This window comes from Chrysochloris asiatica, unplaced genomic scaffold (assembly GCF_000296735.1).
Source record: "Chrysochloris asiatica unplaced genomic scaffold, ChrAsi1.0 scaffold00081, whole genome shotgun sequence".
Classification (NCBI taxonomy): Eukaryota; Metazoa; Chordata; class Mammalia; order Afrosoricida; family Chrysochloridae; genus Chrysochloris; species Chrysochloris asiatica.
Genome location: NW_006408599.1, coordinates 464,458 through 476,701, shown reverse-complemented (window position 1 = coordinate 476,701; position 12,244 = coordinate 464,458). Strand labels below are relative to the sequence as shown.

At 39.1% G+C, this 12,244-nt stretch overlaps 1 pseudogene; it reads right to left on the bottom strand.

The window, feature by feature from the left end:
- Nucleotides 1–1,515: 1,515 nt before the first annotated feature.
- LOC102837090 lies at nt 1,516–10,054 on the bottom strand (annotated as a pseudogene).
- Between the last annotated feature and the right edge of the window lie 2,190 nt (nt 10,055–12,244).

The window sequence follows — 12,244 nt, the reverse complement described above, 5'->3', positions numbered from 1 at the left end:
GCTGTCTACAAGAGACACATCCAAAAGATGGAGACAACCTAAATGTCCATTAACAGAAGCCAATGATGATGAAATTGAAGAGTCCTACTAACTTCTTTAAGGAGCTCTGGTAGTGTAGTGGTTACGAATAGGGCTGCAAACTGTAAGGTCAGCAGTTCGAAACTACCAGCTGCTCCGCATGAGAAAGATGAGGCTTTCTGCTCCCATGAAGATTTACAGCCTCGGAAACCCTGTACAGGGTCGCTATGGGTCGGAACCGACTCGACGGCACTTAACAACAACAACAACAACTAACTTCTTCAGTCTGAAATTGATCAAACATGCAATCAAGATGCATTTATAATTACTAGAATGTGAAGGTTGTAAACAAAGAGGAAGGATCAGTAGTTGGAAAATATGACTGTGGTGATAGAGATGATGCTAGAGATCACATGATAAATTGCACAGGCATAAAAGGCCAGAGATTTCCTGCTTGCTGTGGGTAGTTCATTTTCAAAAGGAAAGAAGTGGGGGCTGAGCTAAGCAAGTCCAGCTTACTCTTTCCAAATTCACTAGTCAGATAAGGCACACATCTTGCCTTGAGTGGAGACAGTAATAGTGTGAAAACAAAAACAAGGGTATTATACTAACTAGTCTTTATACACATGGAAGGAAAAAAATTAAGAAAAGGAACAAAGCATTTCCATCAGGCAATGCCTAATCTTTTGCTTTTAGAAATTCACTTAAAAAATTGTGCCATATTCCTAAGTTTTCATCTTTTGCTACAGGATCAATATATTCCAGGATAATCTAGATATCTCACTATATTTATAATGGAAAGTTCACTCCAATCAACTGAGTCCTCTGGCCCAATAAAACTAGTTCAACTCCTGCCTAGTGTATCTTTATAAAATTATCTTTTAATGATGGTGGACTTGTTTCCAATAACTCTGACATTTGAGTTTCCTCTGTATGTTTTCCAGGAACTATCTTCCTAGTTCTCACGTATATTGGGTCTAGTTCTGTATTTTAAAGTCACTCAGAATAACCGTCATTTACAGAGAATCAATTGCTCTTTCTGGAAAACAGACAGACAAGATGTCAATGGTTGGGAAGTATATATATGGCAAATAACACTAAAAAGATGCTCAGGAAGAGTGGTGGACTGAGTGCTGTTGGCAGGACAAAGAGAAGGAAAACATTGTAGAGACACGGAGACATCTGGGTTATTTGGAGTGCTGGACCTGAGTTGTTATAGCCAACTAGCTGATGAGGACCAACTATAGATCATATGCTGGGTGCAAGATCCAAGGCACTGTGCTGGATCCAGGGAGAGATTCTGAAAAGGGAGGAGACATCATCTATGCTCAGCTTGGTAGGCAAGAAACTCCCTGATGCTGAGGCATTCGTTCTCATAGCGAAGACAGAGCATGAGCATAGCCTACAGACATACACACTCCCTCCTCAAATGATTGAAAACATTGAAACTGCTATAAGGTAAATAACTAATTACAACGGTTTATTGAAATGTGTAAATTACTGGAGATTCAGAATATTACACAAGGAGAAGCCTAGTCGAGAAAAATTAGTATGAAAAATCATTGGTTTTCAGATATGTGTAAGGAATGAATGGGAAGAGAAAATAGTGTGGGAGAAGGATGAGTAATGAGTACAAAGACCATGGCTCAATCAGAGGGCCCTAACAAGATGGCCTTGATTCATGGGACCAAATATCTAAGACTGGGTATAACACTCTAGTCTTGTCTTATCTATGCCATTTCCTCTGAAACACTTAAATTAGGTATGCTAATGAGAATGATGCAGAACTAGGCAGCATTTCATTCTTTTGTGCTATGTGTCAGAACCAACCTGAAGGCACCTAACAACAACAATTTCCAGTAGCTTGTAGTCACTAGAAATGATCAGAAACAAGAGCCTATTAAAGTCATTACTGTGCAAGTCTGTAAAGGTGCCTCTTCTGCCTGTCAGCTTCTCCAGACCCTACTTCATGTCTTTGTATCTCAAGCTATAGACGAAAGAGTTTAGCATGGAGGACAAAATTGTGTAGATGACTGTTGCCCTCTGCTCCTTGACAGTGTAGTTGGACAGGGGTCAGAAATATATGTAAGTGATGTTTCCATAGAAAAGGGTCACCATGGTGTTATGGGAGCCACAGGTGGAGAAGACTTTCTGTTTCAAAGTAATTGAGGGAATCTTAAGAACAGCTATGAGAATTCGTAGGTAAGAGATGACAATGCAAATAAAGGGTGTCACCAGAATTATTAATCCTTCTTCGTTAATTACAATTTCATTTACCAATATGGAGGAGCAAGACAATTTCAGCAGAGAGCTGATGTCAAGAGGAAGTGGTGGATAACACTGGAATCACAGAAGATGAAATGATTTATTGGAAGAACTAGCAAGGGAGAATGGAAGTGAGAGATGATGGAGAAGAAGGTCAGTAGCAGGACACAACGGCAGTGGCTCACGATAGTGGCAAAGCACAGGGGGTCACAGATGAGCATATAAATGGCAATCATTGCCAGGAGATAACTTTCTGTTATGGGCAAAAGTCAAGAAGAAATACATTTGGATCATATACTCAATAGATGAATTGATCATCTTCTTTTGACAGAAAGTTTACCAGCATTGGGAGCAATGATTGTTGTGTAGTGGTTGCTACAATAATCAGTGAACAGTAAGATGCTGAGGGGAAAAATACATGGTGTCTGGAGACAGGTGTCAGAGCAGATGACCAGAATGATGAACAAGTTCTTCCCACTGTGACAAGGTATGTGGTGAGAAAAAGTGCAAAAAGTGGCTTCTGGTCCTTAGGCCAGGAGGATGAATTTAGAGACATTGCTGGTTTGATTTTTCTTTCCATGATCCTGTAGAGAATCCTAGAATTTTCAAGTCAACCAGTTTCGATTTATTTAAACTATAGATACTGCTGTTGTTGTTGTTAAGTGCCATTGAATCAGTTCTGAGTCTTGGTGACCCTGTATAGAATTTCCAAGGAGCAGCTGACAGGTTTGAACCACTGACTTTGCAGTTCAAACCAACTTTTCAGTCCAGTGCTTATCCTACAGTGCCACAGGGATTCTATAAATGGTTCATAATTCTGTCTTCCCTTCCACAGTCCACAAAAATAGGTTGAACAATAAGTTTAACTTGTGCTAAAAGCTAGAACATTAAAGAGTGGATTTAACTTCAGAAAGAAGCCTAGGTGAACCTCCATGATCTATAAATCTCTAGTTACCCATCCATACTTACTTAGGTCAATTGAGACTCATCTTTCTACTATATTTGCAAACAAAACAAAACAAACAGCTAGATTAATCAGGCAAATTAGATGAATGCTGACAAGTGTTTATAAACACCCTTTCAGAGACAACATTTTAATTCAAATCCTGAAAAAAAAAAAAAAAGCCATAGTACTTGTGAACCTACTTATTAAAACATTCATAGACATTGGAGATTCACAATTACTCAACACCATTTTATTAACTACCCAGTGGGAACTCAACAAAGGAATTATAATGAAGAATAATTCTCAGTTCTTTTTTTAAATGCTGTTACAGTGTAGTGGTGAAGGGAAACCTTTAAACAAATAAGTGTGACAAAATTCTACAAGGGTAGAGATAGAGCTACACTTACTGAAAAGCAGTGTAGCATAACTTAGTGTCTTTGCTTACAGTATGTTTTGAAATCAACCTTTTCACTTTCTTACTGTGTGGTCTTGGGCTGCTTATCTAACATCTCTGATCTTCGGTGTCCTTATCTGTAGTATGAGGATTGTAAAAACCTCTCTTGGGTTATGTTGTAAAGATTAAGTGCTATAATATTTTGTTGCAATTAGTATCATGTGTGAAATATGGTATGTATTCAAAACATTATCCTTCCTTTTTCTAATTCTTATATACTTTACTTCTCCTTCTTTTTCTCTACTTCCTCTTCCTCCTCCACCTCTACTTCTTGCTTTAAATTTTCCTCTTCTTCCTGCCAAAATCCTCTTCCCTGTTAGATGTCCCTGAAGGTTCTTGATGTATATATATATAGTTTTTGTTGTTAAGTGATATCCAGTTGGATCTGACTCATAAGGACCCTGCATCGGGTTTCCAAGGAAGGGAGGCAGATTTGAACTGCCTACCTTGAGGTTAGCAGTCCAGTGCTTATTCACAGTGCCACACCAGGACTCTCTCTCTCTCTCTATATATATATATATATATACACCCAGAATAGTTGCATATATACACACAAGATTTTGTAGTATATATGTATATATAATACACACAAGATTTTGCCATATGTATACTGCAAAATCTTGTAGATGTCATATATTTTTCATTATTTGATTACCCTTCATCTGATTTTCTGAGACTTTGTAGGAGAAATATTTACTTGTGCCTTGTATGATTTGAAATATGCGGATGATGCAACCCTTGATTGCTGGAAGTGAAGAGAACTTAAAATACTTATTGATGAAGATCAAAGACTACAGCCTTAAGTATGGATTGCACCTCAACGTATAGAAAAACAAAAATTCTCACCACTCGGCCAATGAATAACATCATGATAAATGGAGAAAATATTGAAGTTGTCAAAGACTTCATTTTACTTGGATCTACAATTAACACTCATGGAAATAGTAGTCAAGAAATCAAATAATGGATTGTTGTTGGATGATGGATTACATTAGGCAATTCTTTGGCAGCAGTTCTCTTTGAAGTGTTAAAATGCAAAGATGCAAGTTTGTGAACTAAGGTACTCCTGACCCAGCCATAGTATTTTCAACAAGATGAATTGCCATGCAGAAGCCACAAATAGAGCAACAATTGTGAGAGGACGGTGCAGGATCAGGCACTGTTTTGTAATGTAGTGCATAGGATCACTACATGAATTGACTCAATGGCAACAATGAGATATCATCTCACATCAGCAATAACAGCAAAGATCAAAAAAATCTATCCTGTCTGGGGTTTGTTCAGCTTCTTTACTGATTAGGTTTTTATCCTTCATGACGTTAGGGAAAATTTCTCCCAGCAGCTCTTAGACTATCTCTTCTGTGGTTTTCTTTGTCTTTTCATATTCTGGAATTCCAGTCACCTGTAGGTTATTCCTCTTTATATTGTCCCACATGAACTTTAGGCTTTCTTCAGATTTTTTTTTTTTTTCACTCTTTTTTCTGCTTTTTCTTCTATCTTAGTAGTATTGAGAGATTTATCTTCCAGGTTTCTAATTCTGGGTTTCATCTATTCAATTCTACTTCTTTGCCCTTTCAGTGTATTGTCCATTTCTGATATTTTAGTATTGATCATCTGGATCTCTTTTTGCAGGTTTTGTATAATCTCCAATGATATATATCTGTTTTGTTTGCTTTTTCCTATTTCACTTTCCTGACTTCTTCCTTATTTTCCTTGACCTTTCTGTGGACCATTTGGATGCACTTCAATATCATTCTCCTGAATTCTTTTTCAGGTAATTCCAAAGCTTCTTCTCCCTCCAAAGCAACTTCTTGCTCTTCTTGTTGGTTGTTTGTTTGAGCTACTCTGCCTTTTATCTGTACTTGAGCAAGAAAATTTCTGCTGTTTTTTGGGCATTGTGGTGTTGTTATATTTGCCTTAATTAGCTGAATGTATGTTGGTGTATTCTTAAGCACTATCAAGTTGCCTCCTGGTAGGTGTGATTCAGAGATGGACTTCTCTGTTCATCTCCTGTACAGTTCATTTCAGAATGTTTTTAGCAAGTATTGGTTGTAGATGCTACTCTGATATGCAACATCTAGTATTGGCTCTTGCCCAATTGGTGGGGTTTTTTAGAGAGTGCAATTGCAGCTTGGCTGTATGGCACTAGTTGCTGTCTCCTTTTGGGTAAGGCAAGGATAGAAAAGGCTCCCACAAGATAGAAGGAGGCTCAAAGAACAAAACTAAAAATGAAAGTCATAGAAACCAGGGGAAAAAATATACATAAGGACAATAAACCTGGAGTAATTCTGTAGTGCCACCTAGTGGACTCTTGCCTCCAAAGCCTCCTGAGAAATTTCATGATGGTTCTTGCTGTTTCTCCTAGTGAGAACCAACCCAGGGCTAGCCAGACTCAGTTTGGAAGAGATTCCAGGCACCGGCTCTTATTGTTGTCTCCTCCTCCCTTCAATTCTTCATCCAACAAATCGTGCCACAGAACCCTCTGCATGGGCTACAGAAACCTCTGCACGGACCACAGAATCCTCTGCATGGACCACAGAACCCTCCATGTGTGCTGCAGAATCCTCCATGTGGGCCATCAAACTCTCTTCATGTGGGCTGCAGAACCCTCTGCATGAGGCAGAACCGTTCCTATGGGTGTCTACTTTTACTAGTCTCATCTTTGGTTACCACAGAGGAAGTGACTGGAAAGAGAAAAAGAAGAGAAGGAAAATGAGAAAAAAGAAAGAAAGGGGGAAAAAACCACTTGTATCTATGTGTCTGCAAATCACTAGCAGGTTTCTGTAATAGGAGTGGTCTCTTGTCTCACTCTCTGCTCATTTCCATTCAAAATGGTTGCAGTGGGGCACATTGGCCACCTCAAACAGAAAGCTCCTCTTTTCTTGCTTCTTTTCCAAATCTTTCCCCTGGTAAGCACTCAATCCACTTATTAGTCCCTTTATCTGAAGTTCAAAGTTCTGAGACTGCTCTCTGAATCTGTTTCATCCAGTTTTCCATGTTTTTGCTAAAGACGGTCTGCACAGTCTTTGTGCCTAGTCCTCCTTCTTAATTCTGTAGATTGTATCGGGACTAATTAACATAATAGAAGTAAGGATTTACAACATAGGATAATTACACCAGGTTAAGAGTTGACCACATCATATCACATCATGGGGGTGATTGCATCATAGTAGATAGTAGTGATAGTGACATATCAAACAAGTTGAAACAAATCCTTAACTGTCACAGACCTGGAGTTAGAAAACCAAAAGAGAAGAACACATTTAGCATTTCTCAAACTGAAAAAGCTAAAAAATAAAAAATCAAGCTTTGACTTGTAATATTGAAAGTTTCTAAGGACAAAACATTGAATGATACAGAAAGCATCAAAAGAAGATAGAAGGACTATACAGAATCAGTGTACCAAAAAGAACTGTTCAATGTTGAACCATTTGAAGAGATAGCATATGATCAAGAACCAATGATACTGAAGGAAACTGAAGCTGCGCTGAAGGTATTGGTGGAAATCAAGGCTCTGTGAATCGATGGAATACAAATAGAAATCTTTCAGCAAACTGATGCAATGCTGGAGGCACATGTCTATGTCAAGAAATTTGGAAGACAGCTACCTTGCAAGAGATCCATATTTGTAACCATTCCAAAGATAGATGACCCAATGGAATGCAGATATTACTGAACAAATACCATTAATATCACATGCACCTAAAATTTTGCTGAAGATAATTTAAAAAATGGAAGCAGCAGTTCATTGACAGGGAGCTGCAACAAATTCAAGCCAGATTAAGAAGACGATGGATCTTGGCTGAAAGCAGAAAGTACCAGACAGATATTTACTCATGCTTTATTGATTATGCAAAGGCATCCAACTGTGTGGATCATAACAAACTTTGAATAACTTTGCAAAGAATCACCATTAATTGTGCTCATTAGTAACCTGCACATAGATCACAGGGCAGTTGTTCTAACAGAACTGGGGGATACTGAATGGCTTAAAATTAGGTAAGATGCACATTAATGTTGTATGCTTTTGCCATCTTTATTCAATGTATATGCTGAGCAAATCATTATATGGAGATGAGTGTGGTATCAGGATTGGGAGAAGACTCCTTAACAACCTGCAATATGCAGATGATACAACCTTGCTTGCTGGAAGTGACAATGACTTAAAATACTTACTGATGAAGATCAAAGACTACAACCTTTGGATTGAATCTCAATGTAAAGAAAATGAAAAATTTCACAACTGGGACAATAAACCACATCACGATATCTGGAGAAAAGTTTGAAATAGTCAAAGGCTTTGTTTTACTTGGATCCACAGTCAATGCTCATGGAAGCAACAGTCAAGAAATCAAATGACATATTGCAGTAGGCAAATCTTCAGCAAAATAACTCATTAACGTGTTCAAGAGCAAAGCTATCACTTTGAGGGCTTAGGTGTACCTGACCCAAGGCTATGCAGTATTTCATTCTGTTGTGCATTGGGTTGTTATAAGTCAGAACTAACTCAGTGGCATCTAGCAATAAAACAATCCATGCAATTAAGGGAAATAATAGTTATGCCGAAGACACATTTGGGAGAAGTGACTCCATATAATAGGCACTGGACTACAAACCACAAGGTCCACATTTAAAGTGTTAGAGAAAGATGAGGCTTTCTGCTCCCACAAAGATTTTAAAGCCTCAGAAATCCTATACAGGGTTGCTATGAGTCGGAACAGACTCAATGGCACTTAACAACAAGAAGACACATTGAACATTAAGTATGGATTATATGCATTTATTTGAAACAACTCAATTCTAACACAGTAATTCTGTATAGAGTAAATCTTTATGGGAGCAAACAGCCTCATCTTCTTCCTTGGTGGTTGGCGGGTTTGAATTGCAACCTTGAAATTAGCTACCCTGTGCTTATACTACTAGGCTTCATAAGTATCAGCAGAATTTCCTTTTAATGCATAAGGAAACCAAGAATAATATGTGCTTTGTTTTTTAAGATAATGCAGTCACAAAAGACCCAAAACCTGAATCTTAATCAAGATGGCCATAGACACGAGGGTGACCCAAAAATTATCCACATTCTGGTTGCAAAATTTATTTTAATCAATTTTTAGAAAAGACAAACACACCATTTTCCCACATAATCTCCTTGCTTTTCAATACACTTTGCCCATCTGTCAACAAGCTTTTGTATTCCCTTATTAAAAATGTTTTAGTCTGAGCTGGGAACTGCAAATGCACCTCCGCCTTACGTCTTTATCAGAAGTGAATTTTTGTCTTCAAAGTCCTGCTTTCAGGGGAACAAAAAGGTGGAAGTCCAATGGAGCAAGATCAGGACAATAGGGAGAATGTTTTAACACCTCAAAACGAAGTTTTTACAGAGTGTCAGTAGTGTGGGCAAAGGTGTGCACACATTCATACTCATACAAGACCACAATACTCTTGGATTGCTGTCCTCTGTTTTTAATCCGAAGTTTAGACTTCAGCTCTTCAGTGAGCATCTGACTGTAATGAGCACTGTTGATTGTTGAACCTTTATCCTAATAGTGTTCCAATTCTGGTCCTTGAGAGTCCCAGAAAACTGTAAGCACCAATTTTCCAGCTGATGGTTGACTTTTGAACTTTTTCTTGGTTGGCGATTGAGGATGCTTCCATTCTGCTGTTTATTCTCAGAAAATTGACCATATCCCCTCTTGACATCTCTTCTATCCATTCTCTGCAGTATGGCCACAGTGATCTTTTAAACACAAAATCTATCATCATATAACTTTCTATGTTAAAGTCCTTTTCCATTTATTTTTGCTGTGTCTTTACTATATGTCAAGAAGTCCAAAGTCCATTGATAGCTTCCCACTCCAAATGATGAAAGCAAATGTTATTTATCTGGTTCTGTGTAATTGGACCCTACTCTTGAATCCACTATTGAAAACCCTATGGAACACAATTCTACTTTGACAAACATGGGATTGTCATGAATTGAAGTCAACTGCATCGCAACTGTACTTAGCGGGGTCTAGGGACTTAAGGGAGGTTGATAATATCAGGGACTTATTTCCTGGGATTTCATCCAGTTCTTTAAACATGATATTCTTTGTCCTGGAATGTTTTTCTTTAGTGTCTATTCATAATTTGGATGTCTGGTCACCATTACATTCCCAAATCTTGGCAATGTCTGTCACATTGTGTTATTGTTGTTAGGTGTCTTTGAGGGAGTTCCAACACATAATAACCCTATGCATAACAGAACGAAACACTGTGTGGTCCTGGGTCATCCTCACAATTGTTGTTTGAATCCACTGCTATTGCCACTATGTCAATCCATGTGGTTGAATATCTTTTTCTTTTGTACTGAAGCTTCACTTACCAAGCATGACGTCATTCTCTAGGGATGATCCCTTCGGACAACATGTCCAAAGAACTGAGTCTGACCATCCTTACTTCCAAAGAGCATTCTGATTGTACTTTTTCCAAGACAGATTTATTCTTCTGGCGGTCCATAGTACTTTCAATATTCTTTGCCAACACCATAATATAAATGTATCAATGCTTCTATGGTATTCCTTATTCACATCTATGCACACAAATATACTCCCTCACACATAAATCACAAGCTGCACCTTTCTATTGCCTGAAAAATTGTTGTCCCCCATATTAATCTACACCAGGTCCTTAAAAGCAAAATTGTAGTTCACCTCTATCAACATTCCTATCTTTCAAAAACACCTATCATTTATCCTCAGCTATCAGTCATCCACAAATAGGAAAGCTGAATCACACCGAGGAAATATGACTGAATCCAGAAGGCGGTGAGAATATCCTCAATGTCAGTTAGGTGGCCCCACCCATGTTTTCTGTTCCCTTAGGCTAGGCTTTGTTTTCTAAACTTGGAGCAGGCCCAGAACAGCATTTACCATGGGTAAAATAGGAAGAAAGAATACCAGGGGCTCCCGGAGACCTGGGAAGGAAGAGTAAAACCTAAATGGGTGGCAGAGGCCTCCAGATTTCATGAGTCCTCATTGTCTTCTGAAATGGGGAATCAAGATGATGCTGGGGACCAGAGGTGAGGATTGAAAAAAGAATTTGAAAGTGTCTGGAAAACCTATGATCTCTGTTAACCGGTGTCTCTGACGGCATCCTGCTCTGTGTTCTGCTCACGGTCATCATGGGAGGAAATGTAAGAAGGCTGGAGGCTTCAGTTGAGCTGGAGAGCTGAATAAATTTGCAGCTGTGGTTGAAGTTAAACTGCTTCTGAGAAACCAGAAGCTACCACATCTGGAAATCAGAAGCTACCACATCTGGAAACCAGAGGCTACCACATCTGGGAATCAGAAGCTACCACATCTGGGAATCAGAAGCTACCACAATGAAAGTGTCCTTGTTTACAATCCACATTTATCAGGCATGCCTTTCTTCATGCCCTCCATGTGAAATTCAGATCTGTTTCTGGGGAGTCTGTTCCGACTCATGGCAACCCCATGTATTGCAGAGTAAAACTGTTCCTTAGGGTTTCCTAGACTGTAGTTTCTCTGGTAGCATGGTGGGTACTGTGGTGGTGAATTGGGCTGCTACTCTCCAGGTCAGCAGTTGAAACTACCAGCTGTTCTGTGGGAGAAAGATGAGGCATTCTGCTCCTGTAAAGATTTACAGCCTCGGAAACCCCTGTACAGGGTCGCTATGAGTCAGAACTGACTCCACAGCACATAACAACAACAACAGTCTTTATGGGAGAGTCTTGTATAGCACTGTAGGACAAGCACTGGATTCCTAACCACAACGTTGGTGATTTAGCTGCTCCTTGGAAGCCCTAGACAGGGTCGCTATGAATTGCAACGGACTCGATGGCACTTAATAACAAGTCTTTGTGGAAGAGACTCTCAGACATTTCTTCCTCAGAACCGTTGGGTGGGCTTGAACCACCAATCTCTAGGTTAGGAGTTGCATACAAAACATTGTGATAGCCAGGAACCTTTGTGTGAGAACAGTGAGTTCCAAAATGAATAAAAGCTTGGCAAAAAAATCATTTCTGAACTTTCTGTTTGGACATCGATGAAGCAGGAAAGGGTTAACCATTGGTTTTTCTCAGAATTACTCCAACAAAATCTAGTGTTTTTTTGTGTGTACAAAAAGGAGTAGGTGGCCACTATGACTAACCATCTGGGTTTTCAAATGTTTGGTTAACCTTAGTGCAAACCAGGCACGCTTCCAAACTTTAACTCTGACTGGTCATTAACATTGCCAAAATATTTTCCTGTGTCTTATAGTAAAAAACAGCAAATGTCTACTAGCAGCGATGCTAACCACCTGCCAGACACAGGTTTTATGTGCTGATAGCGTTTCATATCCATTTAGTGCTACCAGCAACTCTATGAAGTAGGTATTGTCTTTATCCCCATATTAGGAATGAAGAAACTATGGCACAGAGAGGGTAAGTAGCTTGTCCTAGAGCACATACCTGGCAAAGGACAGGACGGTATTCTAAGAAAGCAGTTCAAAGACCATGCTCTCAGTCTCCAACTCTATTACAGAACAAGCATTAACTCTCTGTAGGGCGCAGCCAAGAG